This window comes from Odocoileus virginianus, chromosome 24, assembly GCF_023699985.2.
Source record: "Odocoileus virginianus isolate 20LAN1187 ecotype Illinois chromosome 24, Ovbor_1.2, whole genome shotgun sequence".
Lineage (NCBI taxonomy): Eukaryota > Metazoa > Chordata > Mammalia > Artiodactyla > Cervidae > Odocoileus > Odocoileus virginianus.
This window is the reverse complement of record NC_069697.1, coordinates 19,640,190-19,666,076: the sequence shown is the minus strand read 5'-3', so window position 1 is coordinate 19,666,076 and position 25,887 is coordinate 19,640,190.

Sequence of the window (25,887 nt, the reverse complement as noted above, 5' to 3'; positions counted from 1 at the left end):
CTCTCTGAGTCTTGATTTTCCTTAGCAATAAATTTGGGATAAAACTATTTCCTTAATCAGGTTGTTGTAAGAATTAATTGAGATGATACATGTAATGTGCAAGGTCTCAATAATTAGAAGGCTATTATTATTATCACAGCTATTATTCTTATGGCTGTTGGAGAATATCACCTTCTTTCTTGCTTTAAAATAAAATCTTAAATATTTACCTTAAATGATGTTAAGTTCTGAGCAAAGTTTATTTTATATACTATGTTAAGGGAATAACAGAATATAAATCGAGTGCCCCCAGAGGGACGGCCCAAGTGTATAAAGAGTTATGAAGGTAGCTGTGAGTTCCTCCTGGATGGGAAATAGTAATTCAAAGATTTACAGGTACCCAGCTTACTACACATCTATGTACATGATTTTTTCTTCTTTACACTTTTGTACTGTATATTGGAGGAAATAAAATAGCAGAAAAAGTACAAGGTACTATGCAGCATTTCTTTCAATTAAGTTTTCATGGATTTACATGTATTCCCCATCCCGGTCCCCCCTCCCACCTCCCACTCCACCCGATCCCTCTGGGTCTTCCCAGTGCACCAGGCCTGAGCACTTGTCTCATGCACCCAACCTGGGCTGGTGATCTGTTTCACCCTAGATAATATACATGTTTCAATGCTGTTCTCTTGAAACATCCCACCCTCGCCTTCTCCCAGAGTCCACAAGTCTGTTCTATACATCTGAGTCTCTTTTTCTGTTTTGCATATAGGGTTATCGTTACCATCTTTCTAAATTGCATATATATGTGTTAGTATACTGTAATGGTCTTTATCTTTCTGACTTACTTCGCTCTGTATAATGGGCTCCAGTTTCATCCATCTCATTAGAACTGATTCAAATGAATTCTTTTTAATGGCTGAGTAATATTCCATGGTGTATAAGTACCACAGCTTCCTCATCCATTCGTCTGCTGATGGGCATCTAGGTTGCTTCCATGTCTTGGCTGTTATAAACAGTGCTGCGATGAACATTGGGGTGCACGTGTCTCTTTCAGATCTGGTTTCCTTGGTGTGTATGCCCAGAAGTGGGATTGCTGGGTCATATGGCAGTTCTATTTCCAGCTTTTTAAGAAATCTCCACACTGTTTTCCATAGTGGCTGTACTAATTTGCATTCCCACCAACAGTGTAAGAGGGTTCCCTTTTCTCTACACCCTCTCCAGCATTTATTGCTTGTAGACTTTTGGATAGCAGCCATCCTGACTGGCGTGTAATGGTACCTCATTGTGGTTTTGATTTGCATTTCTCTGATAATGAGTGATGTTGAGCATCTTTTCATGTGTTTGTTAGCCATCTGTATGTCTTCCTTGGAGAAATGTCTGTTGAGTTCTTTGGCCCATTTTTGGATTGGGTCATTTATTTTTCTGGAGTTGAGCTGGAGGAGTTGCTTGTATATTTTTGAGATTAATCCTTTGTCTGTATAAGCAGATTGCAAAATTCATCCTAGAGAAGGAGAGAAGAAGCAGAGACCTTGTCTCTAAAGGTTTGTCCTTACACTGGAGGGAGCTTAGGAGATGAAGCTGACAATATAAAGGTATGGTGGACTTCCTTGGGATGTGAATGATAGAATGACTGTAGAATGTTATTTTGAAGAATTCTGTTTTGGCTCATGGTAATTTTTAAAATTTTATTTATTTTTTATTTGAAGGATAATTGTTTTACAGAATTTTGTTGGTTTCCTCCAAGCATCAACATGAATCAGCAATAGGTATGCTAGTGGTATTTTTAATTGGTGGATAACTCAAATTAAAAATTTTTGCTGTTGTTCAGTCACTAAGACGTGTCCAACTCTTTGCGACCCCATTGACTGCAGCACTCAATATGTCAGCAAATTTGGAAAACTCAGTAGTGGCCACAGGAAATGATGTTAGATAAAAAAATTTGAGAGATTTTCTTATTTGAGTTCAAAATGGGTCATAAAGCAGTGGGGGCAACTTCAACATCAACACTGCATTAAAAAAAAAATAGATATTCAGTGGTAAAGAATTTGAGCGAACTCTGGGAGACAGTGGAGGACAGGGAAGTCTGGCATACCGCAGTCCATGGGGTTGCAGAGTCGGACACAACTTAATGACCGAACAACAACCACGGCGTTTAGGGGTAAAGAGTTAATCCTGACAGCTTAGTTTGGGAAAAACTAATTAGTGAGTTCAGTATGTCAAAATATCTTAAGAACTGTCTAGACAGGACCCAGTCATTCTAACTGGAGGGGGCAGACAGGTCACTTTATATGTGAGAAATCATACAAGGAAAGTGATTCTGAGGAAGCTACATACATAAAAGGTTCAGTTTGAGAGACAACTTCCAAAGGCAAAGGCGTCCAAAAATGTAAGCAGAAAGGATACTATAGGATTTCTGATCTAACACATTTCTAAACTCTATTTCAATATTGTAAAATTTAGTGAAATTTATTATGGACTCACTACTTGCTAAGCCAGGGCTTCCAGGTGGCACAGTGGTAAAGAATCCACCTGCTAATGCAAGAGATGCAAGACCATTTCCATCTTTGTGCTTTCAAAGGTCCTAATATCACCCTGGCAAACAGTGTGGATCCATCAGTCTGGTGGAAGGCATCAGACACAAAGAGGAGTCCAGGAATACTCAGACGTGCAGAACTAGAAAAGTGAGGCACAGAAGCAGGCAGAGATCATGGTAAATGCATGGTAAATTGCATCTACCAGAATGCAATACAGTGACTAGAATAGCATACCATCGACCAACCTCGGGTTGGGAAGATCCCCTGGAGTAGGAAATGGCAACCCGCTCCAGTATTTTCTTGCCTGGAAAATTCCATGAGGAGAGGAGTAAGGCAAGCTACTGTTTATGGGGTTGCAGACACTCAGACATGACTGAGCAATTGAGATGGAGCAACAGAGCACATGCGCGTGAACACACACACACACACACACACACACACACACACACAACTGCTAAGCCAGAAGTATACACAGATGAAAAACACTGTACCTGTCCAGGAGAGATGACACATAAATGAGTGCACTACAGTGAGAAGTAGGGTGTGTACCTTTGCATCCTCAGATGACATTCTAGAAAATATCAATGGCTTAGCATTCTAAATTTTCACATATACCCAGATATAATTCTTTGTCACACTACATACATAGGTATGTACATGTGTGCAATAAACACACATGTGTTTACATTTATATGCAGTATATTACGGGATTATGATGCTTAGTGATAATCAAGAAAGCCCCTCTAGAAATAGGACATCTGTGACTCTACAACCTGATTCTAACAGCTATTGGGAAAATTAAACTTGCTAACCTTTCATTTCCTCACCTGTGAAACAACAGTATTTGTGTCTATTCCATAGTCTTATGAAGATTACATTGGTTAAGTACTGCCTCAGTGCCTCATATGGGATATTCAAGAAATATTAGCTATTCCTTCCATATAGTTTTTTTTGTCATTGTTACTCTTAGTAACATTTTCTCAGTGGCTATTAGTCTATCTTAGAAAACACATATTGAGAAAAGATCCTTCCCAAATTTTCACTGTATCAAGAACAGAAACATTTCTGTGACCTTTACTAACAGCCCTGTAGTGATCTAACAGAGAAGGCAATGGCAGCCCACTCCAGTCCTCTTGCCTGGAAAATCCCGTGGAGGGAGGAGCCTGGTAGGCTGCAGTCCACAGGGTCGCTAAAAGTCAGACATGACTGAGCGACTTCACTTTCACTTTTCACTTTTATGCATTGGAGAAGGAAATGGCAACCCACTCCAGTGTTCTTGCCTGGAGAATCCCAGGGATGGAGGAGCCTGGTGGGCTGCCGTCTATGGGGTCGCACAGAGTTCGGAGACGACTGAAGCGACTTAGCAGCAGCAGCAGTGATCTAAATGCTATACAAGTATTAATTCATTTAATCAGCATAATAATGAGATACCAATGATGATTATTTTACTGTGGTACATTGTACATAGAGGGAAGCTTCTCTCCTAACCACTGAATGGGAGGAAAGGCTACTTCCAGGAAATTAGTGCTGACAGGATCCCCTTAAATACATATTCTCTCTCTTTCTCTTATTGGAAAATAGTTTCAGGTTATTCTAGCACTCTCCAACTTTCCTTCTAATAATATACCATGGACATCTTTCTACATTATTACCCATAGATCCATCTCACCATTTTTTAAGTTTATAGAGTTTCAGTTTTGCAAGATGAAGCTTCCTTGGCATGAATGGTGGTAGTTGCTGCCCAACAATATGCATGCTCTTAATCCTACTGAACTGTACATTTTCAAATGGTTAAATAATAAAGTTGGTGTTTTGTGTATTTTATCTCAATAAAACACTGGAGAAAAATAAAATGAATGCCAAGTCTATTCTAGATTTTGCTCAAATTACCCCTTATTGAAGGATATACAGATTACTTGAAAGCACTTACTTTTAAAAGCAATGCTGTAATAAATAGCATTAATAAATTTCTTCAAACACTGGTTTTCTGTAGAGTTTGATGAACAACGATAGCTATCATTTACTGAGAGTTTACTGTGTGCCAAACACTACACCAAGCCTTTATACAAATAATCTCCTTTGAATCTCACAACAACCCTATAAAGTTGACACTCCTTGCTTACTCTCCCCAGGTGATGCTGCATATTCCTTGCACAGGGGTACTTTGTATGAGGTTGCATTGAATATGCTGAGTTTCTTCCAAAAAGACTTACATATTTGCTTTCCACCATTAATTTCTGAGAATGTCTACTTCCTCACATCCTAGGTAATCTTGGGTATCACAATTCCTTTTTATAATTTGTTAGGTTTTTATTATCATAGTGCAAAATGTTGCCAGACACTGCTGTATTTTTCTCCTGGGAAACGTCATCATTGTTATTTTAACCATTCTATGATAGTTGCTACTTTTATTTCATGTTTTGTCCTAAAAGTAGATGTTTTAAAATCTTGGAAATTGATGTGATGGCATTGATTTTGCTGCCTGGGCAGCTTGACTTGACATACAAACATATCATAGTTCTGCTGACATACTTGATAAAGATTTGGCTACACAAAGTCACAGACTTATTTTGGATGACATTTTGTAATTTTTGAAAGCAGACAGAGATACTAAAATGCTTTACTGTATTTTTAAAGGCCATTTAATCCACCGCAAAGCCATTTCCCTTGGTATGAACAAAATCAATTTTATTAGAATATTTGCCAACCATAAGCTATATTTATAGACAACGTATGTGCTTTATATTAAGCTACTTCAAAGCCTGTATTAATAGAATCATCAGGGCCCTCCAGTCCAGGCATACTTATAATTTGCTGGTGTGTACTTTTATCTTTTAAGATCTTCTGATGTGGAGAGTGGATAAAAATTTGGAACCATTCTGAAAGACTCATGTAAAATTTCATCCCTGCCAATGTAGATCTTAATTTTTGTTTCTTTTACTCAAATGTGTTTTCTACTAGATTAGTACAACTTTATCTCTCATTTTAATCCAGCCCATGCACTTACAATCCTGTTTACCATCTTTTCATGTGCAGTAAACATGTCGCTTCAAATAATTAGGTCTCACTCTCAGTCCAACAAAATGACCAAGAAGAGTCTCTTGTAGCACATGTACTCAGTTCACCATTTCTTTAAAATAGATAACATCATGGAAACCAAAATTTTAAAATTCAACAGTAAAAGAAGATTGTATGAAATGTCTCAGCGTCTAAGACTTTTATTCTGCATCTTCTTTAGAGTTCTCTTAATACACTTGAGTTCCTCTTGAGCCTCAGGCATAAGGGAAGTTGCTTCTTTTCATTTAATACTCAGTTAAGGTGAGTATTAAGGTTAGGTATGTTTAGTAATCATAAATAATTTTTGTTAATAAGTGAAAATTTTATGCAAACTCTTGCTTTTTAAAACGTAAGATCAAGCAAATGAAACAGCAGGACAAATGAAGTGTGTCAGATCAATCCTTACTGGGAATAATATCATTCCTGGCCACACACAACAATGTGGTTCAGATTGCATCTTGATTCAAACACAGAGATAATAAGTGATCAGTTAGACCCCAATGACTGTAAGCAACAGAAACAAGTTCTAGCTAACTCATACAGAAGAAAATGGAGATCAATTAGGTGGATGATGAGAAGAGCAATGGGAAGGTAATCAGAACAGTGATGAGAAAGCTAATGAATCAAGCTCCTAGAAAGATAAAGCTTGGAAGATCTGCGAGTTTAGAGGTGGCACCAGTGGTAAAATGAAAAAAAAAAAAAAACACAAAAAAAACAACCCTGCTTCCCAATATAGGAGATATCAGAGACATGGGTTCAATACCTAGGTTGGGAAGATCCCCTGGAGTAGGAAATGGCAACTCACTCTAGTATACTTGCCTGGAGAATTCCAGGGACAGAGGAGCTGGTGGGCTACAGTCAATAGGGTCACAAAGAGTAGGACATGACTGAAGTGACTTAGAGGCATGAATGCAACTTCAAATGAACATGTTTTACCTGATATTTTTTCTGTACCAACATCAAGTTTTTCAAGATTTAAAAGATCTTAAAAGAGAGAATCTAATTAAACTTGCTTGAGTTAGGTGGTGGGCAATAATACACTGAATGACCACGCATAATAGAGGCAAAATAATTCCTTAAAGTACCAAACGAAGAAGATTCAGTGGCTGTTAAGCAAACACAAATTGGAAAAAAGTATATTATGGCCGAAAATGAATCATTCCTGGCAATGACTCCATTATTTGGAAAAATACTTTCATTAAAAATTATACACATTTATATTAAGTTTTCAAAAGTATTATTCAGATTTAATGTATAAAGATGTAACACAACTTACTGAACAAGCATTGTTTTTTAGCCACTTTTGGCCATGGCAAAATAAATGTTTATTTCATAATTCTGGCCTTGCCACCAACCTGTTGTGTGACTTTGGGTCAATAATATTATTTTTTTGGCTAGCCAGTGTTTTGCCTACTTATAATGAATAAATTGGGCAAAGATCTCTATAAGGTATCAAGTGTAGCATAAGCATGATTCCTGAAGCTCACTTACATTGTCAACCCTAGTCCAAACTGGTAAGGTGAGTAGTTTATAGTCATGTTTTCAAGCTTTGGCCATAATGAGCTGGATTAGCTTTTCTTGATTAACTTGTCATCTTCCAATAAAAAATAAAAGAAGCTCTGTAATTATTCTCGGCAAGCATCCAAAAATATGCCTCACTATCCACTTCCAATTAATAATGTGTGACTTGTTAAAAACAGATTTTGTTCATTTGAAGGTTTTAATAGCACCCAGTTTCAACTTAGTTCTCTTGGGAAAATATTTAGCATGCATTTAGCTAGCTTGACACACACAACTAATTAATTTGTTTAAAGCAAACTATTATATGAATCATAAACAAAGAACTGAAAACTGAAATAATGCCAGATTTAAAGCTGGAGGTATTTTATGCTTAATTAGTCTCAACTTATTTTCTTGGTCCCTATTTCTAATAAATAAGGTATATAGATTATTACATTGTTTTTTCAGATAGAAAATGAAAACTCACATACAGTAATGGATGCTTTTTTGTATTTTGAGAAATTGAAAGAAGCTTTCAGAAATCAGATTTTTAAGAAATATGTCTAAATGACACTGATCAAATGATGATGGACAGGTGACAAATTAACATGAGCTGCTGCGCCTCACTCCCTAGCTCAATCCTAGAGATATAGAGAAGTGGGAAGGAGGTTGATGGATTTAAGTAGAATATTTACATTATACATATTAAATGTTTAATACTTTTCACTTCTTGGTAGGAGTATTTGTTTATTACAGAAACTCTTGGGAAACAGAAATTTGTTATATTTTAGTGTAAGAGGGAAACAGTCCTCCAAAGCAGAAGAGAACCAGGTTCAAATAAATGAGAGGGAGAGAGGGTCAAAGACAAACCCCTAGTTGTGATGTTTCCCTGCTCCACTGGTATTGCTTTGAAAAAAAAAAACCCACTGCCCAGCCAGTAATTAAAGCAAGATAGAAAAATAGCAGTGCCATTTTCGCTGGGGGCTGGGGGCAGGATCATATTGTAATATAATCTAGCTGAGATTGGGTATAGATAATAAGAAATAGAAGTAGATTGGCTGGCCATTGCCATTTATTACTTCTTATCTCCACCTCTTTTAATGAAATTGAAGGTGAGAAAATCATATCCCAGTAAGATAATAATGGTGGAGGTACAGAATTTCCTTGTAAGATAAATTTGCCTGAGGTGGAACAGTGTGTAGAGGCTTTCTACCTTGAGACATTTCTATTCCCAAGTACTAAATTTATGGTTGTCTACTAAGGAAGGCCTGGGCTGCTTTAGCTTACTTCCCCCCACACTCATCAACAGCCCAGTGGTTGATATGTCCAGGGGAAAGCTGACCCAAGGGAAGTACAGAAATTTATCCGAGGAAGACAACTGCTACAGAAGACAGATATTCAACATCTTGCATAAAAAGAAGCAGAATTTCTTGACTAGAGGGAAAAAGGATTTAAAAAGAAGAAATTATCCTCAAAAGATAAAAAGATATTGGTGTAACAGGAATAAATGGTTATAAAAAAGAATTAATTCAAAATATTGGGCATGAAATATATAGTAATTTGAATAGACAAACTTAATGAATGGGATGAACAGCAGAAAAAAATTAAAGAATGAATTAGTAAATTTAAAGATCAGATTTAAAAACTCTTTTTATATATCTTAGGAAAGGATCAGTAAGTGATAGAAAGATGGAAAATTAAGTTAAGACATATGGAGGCTAGAGGAATTCTCGGCAGATAACATAAATTACCCTAATTGCTCAGATTAAAAAAAGAAAAGACACTGTCATTTTAAAAGAGCACATGGAATGCCAAACAAAAATTAATGAATAGAACAAAGTAAAACTACACGCCCCCCCCCAAACCCTTCGAAACATTAAACTGAAGCTTAAGAATATCAAAAAAAGACAGGGAAGGAGAAGTTCTAAAAGCTTATATAGAGAGAAATAGATTAGTTTCATAGGTACAAGATTTGAATTGGTATCAGACTTCTCAAAAACTTTAATACAAAAGATATAATGAAATAATATTTTCAGAGAAAAGAAACTCTAATATAAAATTTTATATTTGTCTAAATCAATACAAATGTGAGTGTAACATTCAAGAATTCTCAGGCATATAAGACCTCAGAAGTTATACCAATTCAGTTTACTAATTTTAAAAGGAATCTCACTTGAAGGATTTCATTAAAAAACAAGAGGAAATTCTAGGTCCACAGTGTTAACTTGTCAGCCAACAAACCCCTTATAAACAATAAACAGGCCCCTCTGCTCCATCCCATGCCCTCAATCTATCACCAGCTTCCTGGACTCACCACCAAAATAAACTACTTGCATTTGATTAAAAACAACAACAACAACAACAACAAGATCTATGAGAACTAAGGACAATTAAATAATTTAGTAGAATTCAACTTTTTCTTTAAAAATATAGCCTAAAAATGTGCATATAGGACAACCCAGAAGTAAAATTCTATGGCAAAAACGTGAAGTAGGAGCACCACACACTACTAAGCACTTTTCCATGAAGAAGAAATAATAATACATGTGGAAAATTGGAATGAAATATTAAAGCATAAATGAATCTTAAATCAAGCCTAATTTTGAATAATATAAAAATGTAATGTATAACTTTCTAGCATCTCTGCTAGTTTTGGTGACACTGAGGTCCATATGAGATCTGGTCCCTAGTGCAGGATATGGCTGTTACTTTTCATTTACTTTTGAGATTGATTAGAGCAAGAAATGCCACCATGGATAACTGTCACCGTCTTTCTGCCTCCAGGTGTAACAGCAGCCCTACTTCTCTTTGATAATCAGGGTCAAACATCTCCAGCAAGATGGTGTCTCCTTCCCTGGTCTGTTCATCTTCTAACACGAAGAGCTTGAAGTGATTAGAGGGTAGTGGTGGCTGGCTTAAAATTTCATGGAAGTGAAAGTGTTTTGATCTGGGATTCGGAACCTCTGGGATCCATAGTGCCTGGAGTTGCAGGATGGAAATCATATATTTCCCAGCTGGATCACTGAATATGATGATAAATATCCTATTTCTATCCCTTGGTTCTTGGATTCTTATACTCTATGTGTTTGGAATCACAGCACCCCAACATACATTGTTGACTTAAGAGTAAATTCTATGACTGGAAGATGAGACCCTATTCTTTATGGTTATCACCTCCAAGCTGGTGCCTCGGTGGTGCAGCATGTGGTCAGACCAGTGGATTCCATGATCATATATCACTGCTAGAGCTCCTCTTCTGTGAAAGGAATCCCTTGGACTGAAGTGATACTTTGTGGGATTTCTTGCTGATGCAACAAAATTTAAAAACCTTCAGACAGGGATGTGAGCCAAGGCTCCATGAGCTGCAGAGTCAAACTCATTCTGAAAATATATGTCAACAATCTAGATGAATTGCTGCCTCTTCCAAGGTAGAAAAGGTCCAACTAATGAATCAACTTGCCACCGAGTGCCACTTGGTCTCACTGAGGCATTGTGCCATATCAGAAGCTCAGCTGCTGAAAAAGTAGATGTTCTACAGTATCAGTACCTAGATCAGATTTGGTGAGAACAATACTTTTGATGGATCAGGGATAAAGAATCTGCCTGCAATGCAGGAGATACAGATTTGATCATTGGGTTGGGAAGATCTCTGGAGGAGGACATGGCAACTCACTCCAGTATTCTTGCCTGGAGAATTCCATGGACAGAGGAGCCTGGTGGGCTCCATAGGGTCGTGAAAAGCCAGACGTGACTCACACACACACATACTTTCGGTCTTTGAAACCCTCCATCCTTATCAATGTGTGCCATTGTGCCAACACTAGAGTAGTTGATCCAAGGACTGATTGACCTCAAGTGGCCAAGTTGTTTAGTTGATTAGTGCCTTGTCCATGATGGACAGCTTACAGTAGGCATTAACAAATCAGAAAAAAATAACTCATGCTGTGTTACAACTTCTATGTGTCCATCTATATGCCTCTTCTCAAGTCCTTCTTCTTCTAGTTACAACAATATTCTTTAAAATTTCAGCTCCCTGATGGAGCTTCTAGGCTATTTACCACATGTCCATAAATCTAAATGACTTACACAAAGTGAATAGTTAGACACTTTGCCCAAAGCTCTTACCAATAGCAGGATTTCTCCTCACTTCTCTCTCTCAGGGCCATCAAGGAGTAGGGTTGTACTGTACCTACAGTATATTCTTTGGCTTTGATCAACATATTGAGCCAAGTTATCTATGAATCAAGTTTAACTTTCTCAATCAACTGGTAGTAAAGGTCTCCTTTCCCATGTGGAATTAGTTCCAGCAGAGAGAGACAGAGAGCTGTAAACACAGCACTGGAGCATGAGAGGTTTCTGGGATACTTGCTCCTGTGGTTCATATGTGCTCTCTGTTTTAGCCAGTCCTTGATCTCAGATGTATACACCACTTTTATCTGACCATGGATTGCTCTCAGGACCACATGGTCTTATAATTTGGTTCTGACAGAGCCCATCTCATAATGGGTGATATAGATGCATGGTCCTTTGATGTCTCATGGCTAGGTGCTTCTGCTCTATTGGAACGCAGCAGCATGCCAGGAGCTGTTTTTCAAATGATACATAATTTTCTGCCACAGAAATGACCTTATTTCAGAATCCTTAGTGATACTCCTTCTGATGCTTGCCATAAGTTCTACAAGGCATCTTTTTCATCCCACGTATCTCTAATACCACAGATTTTGCCAGTATGGATGACCCAAGAGACAGGAATATTTGCACTTCCTGCAAACCCCATTTCTATTCTGAGCCCAATTCAAACTTGATAGTCTTTCATATTGCTGATAGATCTCCACAGCTTTCCTTAGGTCAGCACCACCCCCATTTTTTGGCTGCTATTCAGATCTTGTTGCTTATTTCTATAATTGCAGCCACCTGCCTTCTCAGAGTTAACCTCCACCAATTGGTCTCTATTTTGAGATCCTATCATGCCCCATTGTTATCAGTCTGTAACAGCATCTTCTACCATCAGATGGCAGGCTTCTCAGTGATGTTGGTGCCCCTTTCAAGAGTACATTCCTTAGAACTTTGGAAAACCAAGTGTCTCTGGGCTTTCTTGTGGAACACTATTAGATCGTATATTTCCTAGCTGTTCTGGTCATCACTGACAGAAGCTATAAGCCAAAGGGAACTTGTCATGGATATAGGTTGAGAAGGAGCAAAGAGATTTTAGTGGATGAAAACAACGATCTAGGTAGAACCCTTGAGAAACAGTAGATTAATTCTGCTCAATAAATCAGTTGTTTATCTTTCTTTATTAAACCAACGCACAGCTGACTTTAGCTCTATGATGCTAGCAAAAAATTTGAAGAAATTTTAAAAAATCATTCAACCTTAGTTCAGAATTCTTATTAATTCTAAACTGAAATATATCCAGTGCTTATTTCTGTGAGTTATTAAAATCTATAAATTTATGCTCTTAGGGAAGAACTTACTAGGCACATTTTAAACTTTACTAAAAAGAACCACGGATACTGAAATGTTTTCCATATTGTTTATTTAACATAAAGTCACAAAGAATTTTTCCTATATTTTCTTCTAGAGGTTTTATAATTTTTAGTTTTATTTCTAGGTATATTATAAATTTTGAGTTAAATTTTATATATAGTTTGAGGTATAGATCAAATGCCTTTCTTTTTTTTCCCTATGCATATGGAAATCCAATCATTCCAGTATCATCTACTGTAATGACAATCCTTTTTTTTTTTCCCTACTGAATACTCTTCTCTCCTTTGTTAAGTGACTATAAATGTGGGTCTATCTCAGGACTTTACTTTTTCACATTGATTTATTTGCCTATCTTCACATAAATATCATACTGTCTTAAAGCTTTTTGCTGTGGGATGCTTTCAAATTCTTTTTCTTGCCTTACTGCTCTAGTTAGAACCTCCAGTACCACTGTGAATAGAAGTGGTGGTGAGTGGATATCCTTGCCTTGTTCTTGATCTTAGGAAGTAAGTTCAGTCTTTCACAATTAAGAGCATGAGGCAGGGTGCTCGGGGCTGGTGCACTGGGATGACCCAGAGGGATGGGATGGGGAGGGAGGTGGGAGAGGGGTTCAGGATGGGGAACACATGTACACCTGGGGTGGATTCATGTCAATGTATGGCAAAACCACTACAATATTGTAAAGTAATTAGCCTCCAATTAAATAAATTCATCTTAAAAAATAAATAAAAATGTATAGTCAACAACAACAAAAGAGTAACGTTAGATGTAAGTTTATTATAGATCCCCTTTATTAAATGCATTTAAAAAATGTCTACTCCTAGTTTGCTGACAGTTTTTTTTTTAAATAAGTAATGGGTGTTAAGATTTTGTCAAATGATGTTTCTGTGTCTAGTGAGTTGACAATATATTTTCATCAGTCTGTTAATATAGTGAATTGCACTGGTTTGTTTTAAGGTGTTAAACTAGCCTCACATTATAGATAAATTCCAATTTGTCACATTGTATTATTGATTATATTCTTTGCAGCCAAAGATGGAGGAGCTCTATATCGTCAGCAAAAATAAGACCAGGAGCTGACTGTGGCTCAGATCATTAACTCATTATTGCCAAATTCAGACTTAAACTGAAGAAAGTAGTGAAAACCACTAGACCATTCAGGTATGACCTAAATCAAATCCCTTATGACTATACAGTGGAAGTGAGAAATAGATTTAAGGGACTAGATCTGATAGAGTGCCTGATGAACTATGGACGGAGGTTCGTGACATTGTACAGGAGACAGGAATCAAGACCATCCCCATGGAAAAGAAATGCAAAAAGGGAAAATGGTTGTCTGAGGAGGCCTTACAAACAGCTGTGAAAAGAAGGCAAGCAAAAAGCAAAGGAGAAAAAGAAAGATATACCCATTTGAATGCAGAGTTCCAAAGAATAGCAAGGAGAGATAAGAAAGCCTTTCTCAGCAATCAATGCAAAGAAATAGAGGAAAACAACAGAATGGGAAAGACTAGAGATCTCTTTAAGAAAATTAGAGATACCAAGGGAACATTTCATGCAAAGATGGGTTCGATAAAGGACAGAAATGGTATGGACCTAACAGAAGCAGAAGATATTAAGAGGTGACAAGAATACACAGAAGAACTATACAAAAAAGATCTTCATGACCCAGCTAATCACGATGGTGTGATCACTCACCTAGAGCCAGACATCCTGGAATGTGAAGTCAAGTGGGTCTTAGAAAGCATCACTATGAACAAAGTTAGTGGAGGTGATGGAATTCCAGTTGAGCTCTTTCAAATTCTGAAAGATGATGCTGTGAAAGTGCTGCACTCAATATGCCAGCAAATTTGGAAAACTCAGCAGTGGCCACAAGCCATAGGCTGGAAAAGGTCAGTTCTCCTTCAAATCCCAAAGAAAGGCAATGCCAAAGAATGTTCAAACTACTGCACAATTGCACTCATCTCACACGCTAGTAAAGTAATGCTCAAAATCCTCCAAGCCAGGCTTCAGCAATACGTGAACTGTGAACTTCCAGATGTTCAAGCTGGTTTTAGAAAAGGCAGAGGAAACAGAGATCAAATTGCCAACATCTGCTGGTCATCGAAAAAGCAAGAGAGTTCCAGTAAAACATCTATTTCTGCTTTATTGACTATGCCAAAGCCTTCGGCTGTGTGGATCACAATAAACTGTGGAAAATTCTGAAGGAGATGGGAATACCAGACCACCTGACCTGCCTCTTAAGAAACCTATATGCAGGTCAGGAAGCAACAGTTAGAACTGGACATGGAACAACAGACTGGTTCCAGATAGGAAAAGGAATACTTCAAGGCTGTATATTGTCACTCTGCTTGTTTAACTTATATGCAGAGTACATCATGAGAAACGCTGGGCTGGAAGAAGCACAAGCTGGAATCAAGATTGCCAGGAGAAATATCAATAACCTCAGATATGCATATGACACCACCATTATGGCAGAAAGTGAAGAGGAACTAAAAAGCCTCTTTATGAAAGTGAAAGAGGAGAGTGAAAAAGTTGGCTTAAAGCTCAACATTCAGAAAACTAAGATCATGGCATCCGGTCCCATCACTTCATGGAAAATAAATGCAGAAACAGTGGAAACAGTGTCAGACTTTATTTTTGGGGGCTCCAAAATCACTGCAGATGGTGACTGCAGCCATGAAATTAAAAGACGCTTACTCCTTGGAAGGAAAGTTATGACCAAACTAGATAGCATAGTAAAAAACAGAGACACTACATTGCCAACAAAGGTCCATCTAGTAAAGGCTATGGTTTTCCCAGTGGTCATGTATGGATGTGAGAGTTGGACTGTGAAGAAAGCTGAGTGCCGAAGAATTGATGCTTTTGAAGTGTGGTGTTGGAGAAGACTCTTGAGAGTCCCTTGGACTGCAAGGAGATCCAACCAGTCCATCCTAAAGGAGATCAGTCCTGGGTGTTTATTGGAGGGACTGGTTTTGAAGCTGAAACTCCAATACTTTGGCCACCTGATGGGAAGAGTTGACTCATTTGAAAAGACCCTGATGCTTGGAGGGAGTGGGGGCAGGAGGAGAAAGAGACAACAGAGGATGAGATGGCTGGATGGCATCACCGACTCGATGGACATGAGTTTGAGTAAACTCCGGGAGTTGGTGAGGGATAGGGAGGCCTGGCGTGCTGCGATTCATGGGGTCGCAGAGTCGACACGACTGAGCAACTGAATTGAACTGAACTGATTATTCCTTTAATATATTGCTGGATTCAATTTGTTAACATTTTACTAGAAATATTTGTATCCTTCTTTATGAGAAACATTAGTCTATAGCTTTCTTTTCCAATAATACTTATCCCTGATTTTTATATAGAATAATACTTGCCCCACAAATGAGTTGGAAAGATTTTCCCCTGCAATTTTCTGGCAGAATCTGCATTGACTTGCTTTTTTTCTTTCTTTTTTTCTTCTTAAATGTTTGGTGTTGGTGAATCTATCTGGGACTGGAATATATATACATATATTTTGAATTTCTTTTTATATTTTGAAATTTTTAACTTGAAATTTAACTTCTTCAATAAATATAGGACTATTACGATTATCTGAGAAGAACCAAACTCCTCTGTAATACTGCTCAGCTGATAGTATTGCTTCTGCACAAAACTGGAAAAAAGGAGAATTCTCTAGCATTAGAGACTTACAAAGATTAGAGAAAAAGAAGGTAAAGAAAAATAGAATAAAAACTGCAAAAGAAGTTTCTTTTTTTAATTGACGTGAATTATGACAGTGGGGAAAAAGTATGTGAAGGGGTTTTCTTAATCTACATACACTTAAGTTTAGAAGATTTGTTCTTATCAGATGTCATAAATTTATATGTGCATATAAAGTTTATGGAGATGGATAGCTTATGATTAGTCAGACATACTCAGACATACTCTTTGATATTAGTACTGATATAATCAAAATAATGTAAATGTCAAGAAACAAAATTCCTTTACTCATGCATTTATTCACAAATGGATTTGTATATTCATTGATTCAGTATCTTAACGCCTTCATGAACATATTTATTCCCAAATGTCAATTACTGAAGGTCTTTTATGTGCCAGACACTAATCTGAGGCCCTGAAAATCTAGCTGTGAACATTAAAGAATAGCATAAGTAAACAAATGGGAAAATTTCTGATGACCATAAATACTGTGATGAAAATAAGGCTAAATGATGCAAAAGAGAATGATCTAGGGGGTGCTTTAGATTGAGAGATCAGAGGGTATTAATAAAGAGATGGAATTTAAGCTGACCCCTCAATGACAAAAAGGAACTTGTCAAGAATGTATTTAGAGAACAAACAATTCATGCAAAGGAAACGACTCATGAATAAAAGAACAGGATGGAATGAGCTGGGCCTATCTGAGGATCTCTGAGGCCAGGCAGCTGGAGGAGACCAAAGGAGATGCAGGCAGTGGGAGCTCAAGAGAAGCAGAGAGGATCTACATAAGAGGCACTTTAGGGCAAAGTGTAGTGTACTTTACGGCAGGAGAAATGGGAATTTCATGGACAGAGTCAAGCAGAAAAGTGACAACATACAATTGATATCTTCTAAAGATCACCCAGATGATATGTAGAAAATAGGCCGGGGCAAGAGTGAAAATGAGGAGATCAGATAAAAAAATGATGGTGGCTTGAACTAGGGTGATGGTGACGGGTATGTAAATAAGTGAAAGCATATGTGTTATGCTTTGGACATAGACAGGACGTGCTACTGGACAGGATTGAGGAGCTGGGGAACATTTCCCTCAATGGACTTGCACATTTTTGGCCTTAGTGGCTGCAGGCGGTGCTATCAGTTCCTGAAATAGAAAGTACTGAATAAGAAAAAGATGTGAAGGAATGCATATTAATATATTTGGGGGGGGATATCTTGAAGTTTGAGGTATCTAATAGATAGTCTAGTGAAAATGTCAAATAGGCATTTGAATATATAAATTCAGAGTTTAGGGTGATATAACTCACAAACTCATTCACTTATTACACAAAAATTTACTAAAAGCCTATTATATGTGAGGTAATTGCACCAGCAATGGGGATGTTAACATAAAGAAAAAGTAAGGTCATCTCTTACTCCAAAAAATTCACCTTCCAGAGAGAGGAAGGCAGGCATATAAATGCATAATTACTATACAGTATGGTAAGTGCTATAATAAAGGAAGAACAGAGCGCTTTACATGTCAGCTGATGGCACAATCATTTCTGCTTGAAGGAATTGGTAAAGGAGCTGCTAAAATTTTGAAGTTCATAGTATTTTATTTTTAGTGTAAAAATGATGCCAAATTACTAGAGTAAAATTTCTGAAAAAAATCTTGCAAATGTGTATGAGATCTTTGAAAGTTAAACTGAATACCTTCAGAACAGCTCCATAGATATGAAACACATTTACAAGATTATTTCCAGGAATTTTACAGACAAATAGAAGAATCAATGCACCACATGTGCTGAAAGTTGAGCATTTCTCACATCCCGCATGAGGTCCAATCAGTTTACCACCTTTTTTTGGATAATGTATTATCCAATGAGTAATCTGATGGGAATCAATTTGCTTTCCATCTTCTTTAATATTTTATAGGCAAGTGAGAATCTGTCAACGTATATTTAAAATATAGCAATAAGTGCCCACATCCTCCAGGCAGTTTTTTTTGGCCATCCATATACACCAAATTTTATTTTCAAATGCTTGCTGCTGCTATCACCTACTTTACTTAATTAAGAACTTTGTGGGCTTCTTGCCCTACTTCTGCCTGTTTTTGCTTCACATATAGCCTTGAAAGCAGCAAGCAAATTGCTTGAAACCATGTTTAATTCCTTCTTGCACCCTCCTGGAAACTGTAAGTGCTGGGGGAGAGCTGGGTGATTAGGTAGATAACTTGTCTCAGTTAGGCAGGTTATGTATTCCCAGAGGAGTTAAGGAACAAGGATGCTCCAGATGGAGGAAGCAGGAGTGGTATGTTTGTCAGTTTCAGGTGTGTTAGTGTGTAAGGCTAAAATTAAGGCTTGATAGTATGTGCTGTCTTAACATCTGGTGAAACCAGGAGGACCTCAAATAGCATAACCACAAGCTTTCCTCCTTATTCTGCTTCCATGGATAAGGTCTCCTAGCCAAGCAACTCTTCTAATCAAGATGACCGTGACCAACTGAAGTTTCTGCTTATGCCTAAGAAGTCAGTTTCAGTTCCCTTCCAGGCTATGGGATGATTATGCAAACAAGCCAATTACATCCTCCCACAGAAACAGGTGGGACGTCAGTCCAACCTTTGGTACTACAAAGCCTGCCTACCCCAGGCCCTGGCTATTCAGTCTGAGTGCAACCCTCATGTAGCCCTGCAATGGATGCAGTATTTTCCTCCTCTGGGCTGTGAGCATATGTGACTAATAAACTGTTAACAAGCACATCTGTCTGATGTCAGGTGTTGTATGTTTGGCCATCCCCATAATACTAGGGCAAGGACTTCTCGTTTATGAATGGGGTGAGTAGGGGGTGACCAAAACAAGTTGGTACTAGGACACACACAGCGTTTTGGCCTGGACAGAAACAGGACACTTTAAGAATAGGAAGGATATGCCTTTACTCCAAGAAGTGTGGGTTGATAGGAGCTAATTTTCAATGTAATCAGGCTGCCCTGGTGGCTCAGAGGTTAAAGCGTCTGCCTGCAATACGGGAGACCTGGGTTCAATCCCTGGGTCGGGAAGATCCCCTGGAGAAGGAAATGGCAACCCACTCCAGTATTCTTGCCTGGAGAATCCCATGGATGGAGGAGCCTGGCGGGCTACAGTCCACGGGGTCACAAAGAATTGGACACACGACTGAGACTCGACTTCACTTTTACTTTCAAACTAAGTAATTTGCCTTTTTGGCCAAGTTAACTTATCCTGTTTTCTGAAATGACATTATACATATTCAACACTGCCTTCTTCCTGCCTCCTACCTCCTTGCCTTCTGATATGACCTTCTACCTGTCTTAATTTTCACTTCTGCAGAGATTAGCCTCTTTCTCTTTTCTAGTTATATTCTCCTTTCTTGGGGCCTTTCCAAGATAAGCATTAGACCTTCTCACACTGTGCTACAAGGGGCGTTCAGAAGCAGGGGTTCAGAGAAAGCAAATGCTTCCCAGCCTCTCTTGGCCCTTGACTTCTACAATTATGATCCTTCAGGTTTTGATTGGAGTCTATTCTTTGCTCATCGACTCTTGCCAAATTCAGTTGTTAGGATGTTTGCATGTGGTCTCATTATTTTTATTATCCACTTTTAGATCACTAGGTGATGTTCCTTCCGAAAATGTAAAAATACCACCACAAATGACAGGTGTTAGGGTTTCTCTCCTGCTCCCTGGATTAGCACAGTGAGTTCAAGTTCAGTTCAGTTCAGTCGCTCAGTCGTGTCCAACTCTTTGCAACCCCATGAACTGAAGCATGCCAGGCCTCCCTGTCCATCACCAACTCCCAGAATCCACCCAAACCCATGACTAACATCTATTACCCACATGTCTGTGAACATTTAACACAGCAAGCTGTGACCCAGTTGCAGTTGTCTTCAGTCTCCAAGCACACGGTTTTCAGGAACAAATGCTGATGGCATCAGCTCTTCAGTTATTTTCATACACACGGGTAGCCAGTCTGTAGTCACACATGTTCACAAACACACTCATGAATACTCCATTTTCTTACATACAATAGATTACTTGCTTGTTCCCCATTCTCTCTCCTTTGCTGCAAAAATGCTCCATTTCCATTTGATTCTAATGGAAACCGTTCTCCAGAGTGAAAGAGGGCATTCGATGATCCAATAAACTGGAGCTGCAGTGATAGCGCAGAGTTGTCAGGGTGGAAGAGACTGATTTCTGCAAACGGAATCAGATGGCAACCGACAGTGATAGCTTCAAAACTACCTCCCCCTTCTGTTTGCCATCGATCTTTTCTACATGTGCCAGCTCATTATCTGGTGTGCAAAGGGGAATTGTGACTTGACGGCACCCATGGCAGTTTTACAAGGGAGACGGGAAGGACAGACTGTCTGATACTGATTGACAGAGGTTTGTGGCCCACAGATGAGGGCATGATACACTCATTTGGGAAGAAAATTATATACCTGTAGATTAAAGTTACATTTAAATAGCTGGAGATTATGCTGTAAATGGTAAGAAAACCACAATATGCAATTTCAGTTTAGGCTAGTATTTTAAAAAATAGACATCTATTAATATGGCATTTCCCAGCTCATACTTTAGTCTGTTCTGCAAATTGAAAACAATTTAATTTTACTTTAAGTCTTTGGAGCACTTTGTGCGTTTCCAAGAGCAGATTAAAGACAATTCATGCTCACAGTTACCCAAGTAGGAGCTGGTAATTGATATGAATGAATGAATCCGTCTACCGTAGAACGGTTCTGAGATCAAACAGGTCTAATGAAATAGTTTTAAATGGATTCTTCACCTTATTTAAAAAAGAGTGTCTGTAACCTATCAATTTGCCTTGAAAGGTCTTTTTGACCTTCTGGGAGAGATTAGTATGTACATTTTGATAATCAGTATATACATTGATTTTTGAGTGGATGCTGCCCTCTGTTACACGTGCATCTATCACAGTGTGCGCTCAGGGTCTGGGAATTCTGCATCACAGACATTTTGCATTAACACTGAAGATAATACAGCTTTAACGGAACTGAAATCCTGTTACACATGGAACAAACAACTCCCTGCTTCCAGTTTGGGTGAACAGTACATGGACATACATAGCAGCAAAGGCATTGAGGCCACAAATTCAGTTTTTAAGAAATAGAGTAATGTCTCTTGTCATCTTGATGGAAATTTATAAATTTTTAAATGATAATTTTTTATATTATATTTTTATATATTTTTAAATATTTTATATATTTTTTATATATTTTAAATTATAGCTTACATCCTCCCTTTTGTTCTCAGCTATTCTCTGACTTCTATACCTCACCTGCTGCTGCTGCTGCTGTCACTTCAGTCGTATCCGACTCTATGCGACCCCATAGATGGCAGCCCACCAGGCTCCTCCATCCATGGGATTTTCCAGGCAAGAACACTGGAGTGGGTTGCCATTGCCTTCTCTGATACCTCACCTCCAGGATCCTTATTCTCAACAGATAACTTTGTCCCTACTGCATAAAAAAGATAAAGGCCAGAATTAGCAGAAATCCTCATAAATCATCTTCTTTCTCTCTTAACAAAAACTTGTTAAAGAGAGGTTCATACCAATTCCACTTTCTCATCCTCTGCTTGTTCTATGCCTATTGCTTCTAGCCACATGTTTCTATTAACATAGCGTTAATCACTCAGTTATGTCTGACTCTTTGCAACCTCATGGACTGTAGCTTGCCAGGCTCCTCTAGCCATGGAATTCTCCAGGCAAGAGTACTGAAGTGGGTTTCAATTCTCTTCTCCAGGGGATCTTCCCAACCCAAGGGACTAAACCTGGGTTTCCCACATTGCACGAAGAGTCTTTACAGTCTGAGTCACCAAGAAAATCTATTAATATATGCTCCCACTAAAATCAAGGAAGACTGTCTAATTGGTAAATGAGAGCACTGTTTCCCTGCCTCACTCCACATGATCTCTGTGACATCTGACATTACAGTTCAATCTTCTGATTGTCTTTTTCCTTCTTCTTCTTCCTTCTCATCCAGAAATACCATTTTCCCTTGTGTTAACATTGTCCCCTAATCTCTCAGATTGCTCCATTTCTAGTTTTCTGAGGGACCTCTTTGTCTATGCTTGCTTGGAGTGGAGGTGAGGGAGGCTCATATTTGGTGCAAATATTCTCACAGTGCCATGTGGTACGCAGGGCTGGAGGGCTCACCCCCACTCACTTCACAGTGACTGGCTCCTCGGCTTTGCCTTCTGTTATGCCTGGTATCCCCCCATGACAATTTCACCTCCAATTTCTGAGTCAAGCTTGGGGCTAGAAAGTGCTTAAGTCATAATCTGGTATACAGTAGGTGCTTAATTAAAGCCAGCTAATTAAGAACAAAATGATTTAATAGAAATATTTTAATATTTTCCATAGTTTGCATTTGACATTAATTCTCAACAAGGCTTCCCCTCTCTAAAATAATTTAAATCCAAATTAAAGCTATCCATGAATTATCCTATGTCACTTCTTTCTTCTCTTCTCTATTTATTTTATTAAACCTGGCTCACTAGTTCTTTACCATCAGTGTTCCAATCAAGTCTTTGACAATTTCCTGTATAATTTAAAAGATATGATTTACATAGCTTGAATCACAGAGTTAAAGGTATTTCTGAAATAGGATGGACGTCATACATTTGCTTTGGAAGAGAATGTAGTTGGGTTAAAGCTAGCAATTAACAATAGACATCACCACACAAATAGAAATAGTTATTGACTTTAGTTTTTATCTCAGAGTTCGAATCTACCACCAGTCTTTGAAATCACTAACAGGCCAAAGAATCACAACGTCTAACTGGCGTAAAGAGGGGATGGACGTGAGGAAAAAACAGAGAAATGAGGCAGCGAGGTTTAGTAGAAAAATACAGAGGACCAAGACTCAAGTTATACCTCTAGTACTCATAGCTTCATGATAACTCTAACTCTCTAAATGGGACCCTCTACACTGGGAAGAATTCCATCTACCTATCTATTTTCTAGTGCTGGAAATTTCTTTATGCATGCTCCTGCTATGCACATGTAAAGGATAATTAGACTATTTCAAATGCTATAGCAAGGTAATGATTAAAATCCTTCAAGCAAGGTTTCGGCAGTACATGAACCAAGAACTTCCAGATATACAAGCTGGGTTTCAAAGAGGCAGAAGAACCAGAGATATAGTTGCCAAAATTTGTTGGATCATGGAGAAAGCAAGATAATTCCAGAAAAACATCTACTTCTGCTTTATTGACTACACTAAAGTTCTTGACTGTGTGGATCACAATAAAATGTGGAAAATTCTTAAAGAGGTGGGAGTACCACACCATCTTACTGTCTCCTGGGAAACCTGTATGCAGGTCAAGAAGGAGCAGTTACTACTGGACATGGAACAACAGACTGGTTCAAAATTGGGAAAGGAGTATGTCAAGGCTGTATATTGTCACCTTACTTAACATATATGCAGAGTACATCACATGAAATATTGGGCTGGGTGAATCACAGGTAGAATCAAGACTGCTGTGAGAAATATCAATAACCTCAAATATGCAGAAGATACCAATCTAATGGCAGAAAGCGAAGAGGAACTCAAGAGGCCTCTTGATGAGAATGAAAGAGGAGAGTGAAAAAGCTGGCTGAACTCAACATTCTAAAAACAAAGACCATGGCATTGCTCCCATCAATTCAGTTCAGTTGCTCAGTAATGTCTGACTCTTTGCGACCCCATTTCCTTATGCTTCACATCCAGCCCAGTGTTTCTCATGATGTACGCTGCATATAAGTTAATGGCAGAGTGACAATATACAGCCTTGACATAGTCCTTTCCCAATTTGGAGCCAGTCTGTTGTTCCATGTCCAGTTTTAACTGGTGCTTCCTGACCTGCATACAGATTTTTCAGGAGGCAGGTAATGTGGTCTGGTATTTCCATCTCTTTAAGAATTTTCCACAGTTTGTTATGATCCACACAGTCAAAGGCTTTTGTGTAGTCAATGAAAGAGAAGTAAATGTTCTTCTAGAATTGTCTTGCTTTTTCTATGATTCAATGGATGTTGGTAATTTGATCTCCGGTTCCTTTGCCTTTTCTAAATCTAGCTTCAACATCTGGAAGTTCACATTCACTTACTGTTGAAGCCTGGCTTAGAGAATTTTGAGCATTACTTTGCCAGTGTGTGAGATGAGTACAATTGTGCAGTAGTTTGAACATTTCTGGCATTGCATTTCATTTCATTTCTGGAATGAAAACTGACCTTTTCCAGTCCTGTGGCCACTGATGAGTTTTCCAAATTTGCTGGCACATTGAGTGCAGCACTTTCAGAGCACCATCTTTTAGGATGTGAAATAGCTCAACTGGAATTTCATCACCTCCACTAGCTTTGTTTGTAGTTATGCTTCCTAAGGCCCACTTGACTTCACATTCCAGGATGTCTGGCTCTAGGTGAGTGATCACACTATTGTAGGTCATCTGGGCTATTAAGATATTTTTTTGTATAGTTCTTCTGTGTATTCTTGCCACCTCTTCTTAATCTCTTCTTCTTCTGTTAGGTCCATACTATTTCTGTCCTTTATTGTGCCCATCTTTGAATGAAATATTCCCTCGGTATCTCTAATTTTCTTGAAGAGATCTCTAGTCTTTCCCATTCTATTATTTTCCTCTATTTTTTGCAATGATCACTGAGGAAGTCTCTCTTTTCTCTCCTTGTTATTCTTGGGAACTCTGCATTCAGATGGGCGCATTCAGATGCATTCAGATCTTTCCTTTTCTCCTTTGCCTTTCACCTCCCTTCTTTTCTCAACTATTTGTAAGGCCTCCTCAGACAACCATTTTGCCTTTTTGTATTTCTTCTTCTTAAGGATGACTTTGATTACTGCCTCCTGTATGTCACAAACCTCCATCCATAGTTCTTCAGGCACTCTGTCTATCAGATCTTGTCCCTTCAATCTATTTGTCACTTCCACTGTATAATCATAGGGATTTGATTTAGGTCATACCTGAATGGCCTAGTCTCTTCCCATCCTTAGTCTGGTCCCATCACTTCATAGCAAATAGAAGGGGAAAAAGTGGAAACAGTGACAGAATTTATTTTCTTGGGTTCCAAAATCACTACAGACAGTTACTGTAGCCATGTAATAAAAAGATGCTTGCTCCTTAGAAGGAAAGCTATGACAAATCTAGGCCGTGTATTAAAAAGCAGAGACGTTACTTTGCCAACAAATGCCCATATAGTCAAAGCTATCATTTTTCCAGCAGTCACGTACAAATTGAGAGTTGGATCATTAAGAAGGCTGAACTCCGAATAATTGATATGTTTGAATTGGAGGTACTGGAGAGGACTCTTGAGAGTCCCTGGACTGCAAGGAGATCAAACCAGTCAATCCTAAAAAGTCAACCTTTAATATTCTTTAGAAGAACTGACAGTGAAGCTGAAGCTCCAGTACTTTGGCCACCTGAGGCAAAGCACTGATTCATTGGAAAAGACCCCAATGCTGGGAAAGGTTGAAGACAGAAGGAGAAGGGGGTGACAGAGGATGAGATGGTTGGATGGCATCCTCAATTCAATGGACATGAATTGGAGCAAACTCCAGAAGATAGTGAAAGACAGGGAAGGCTGGTGTGCTGCATTCCACGGTGACACAGAGAGTCAGACAGGGCTTA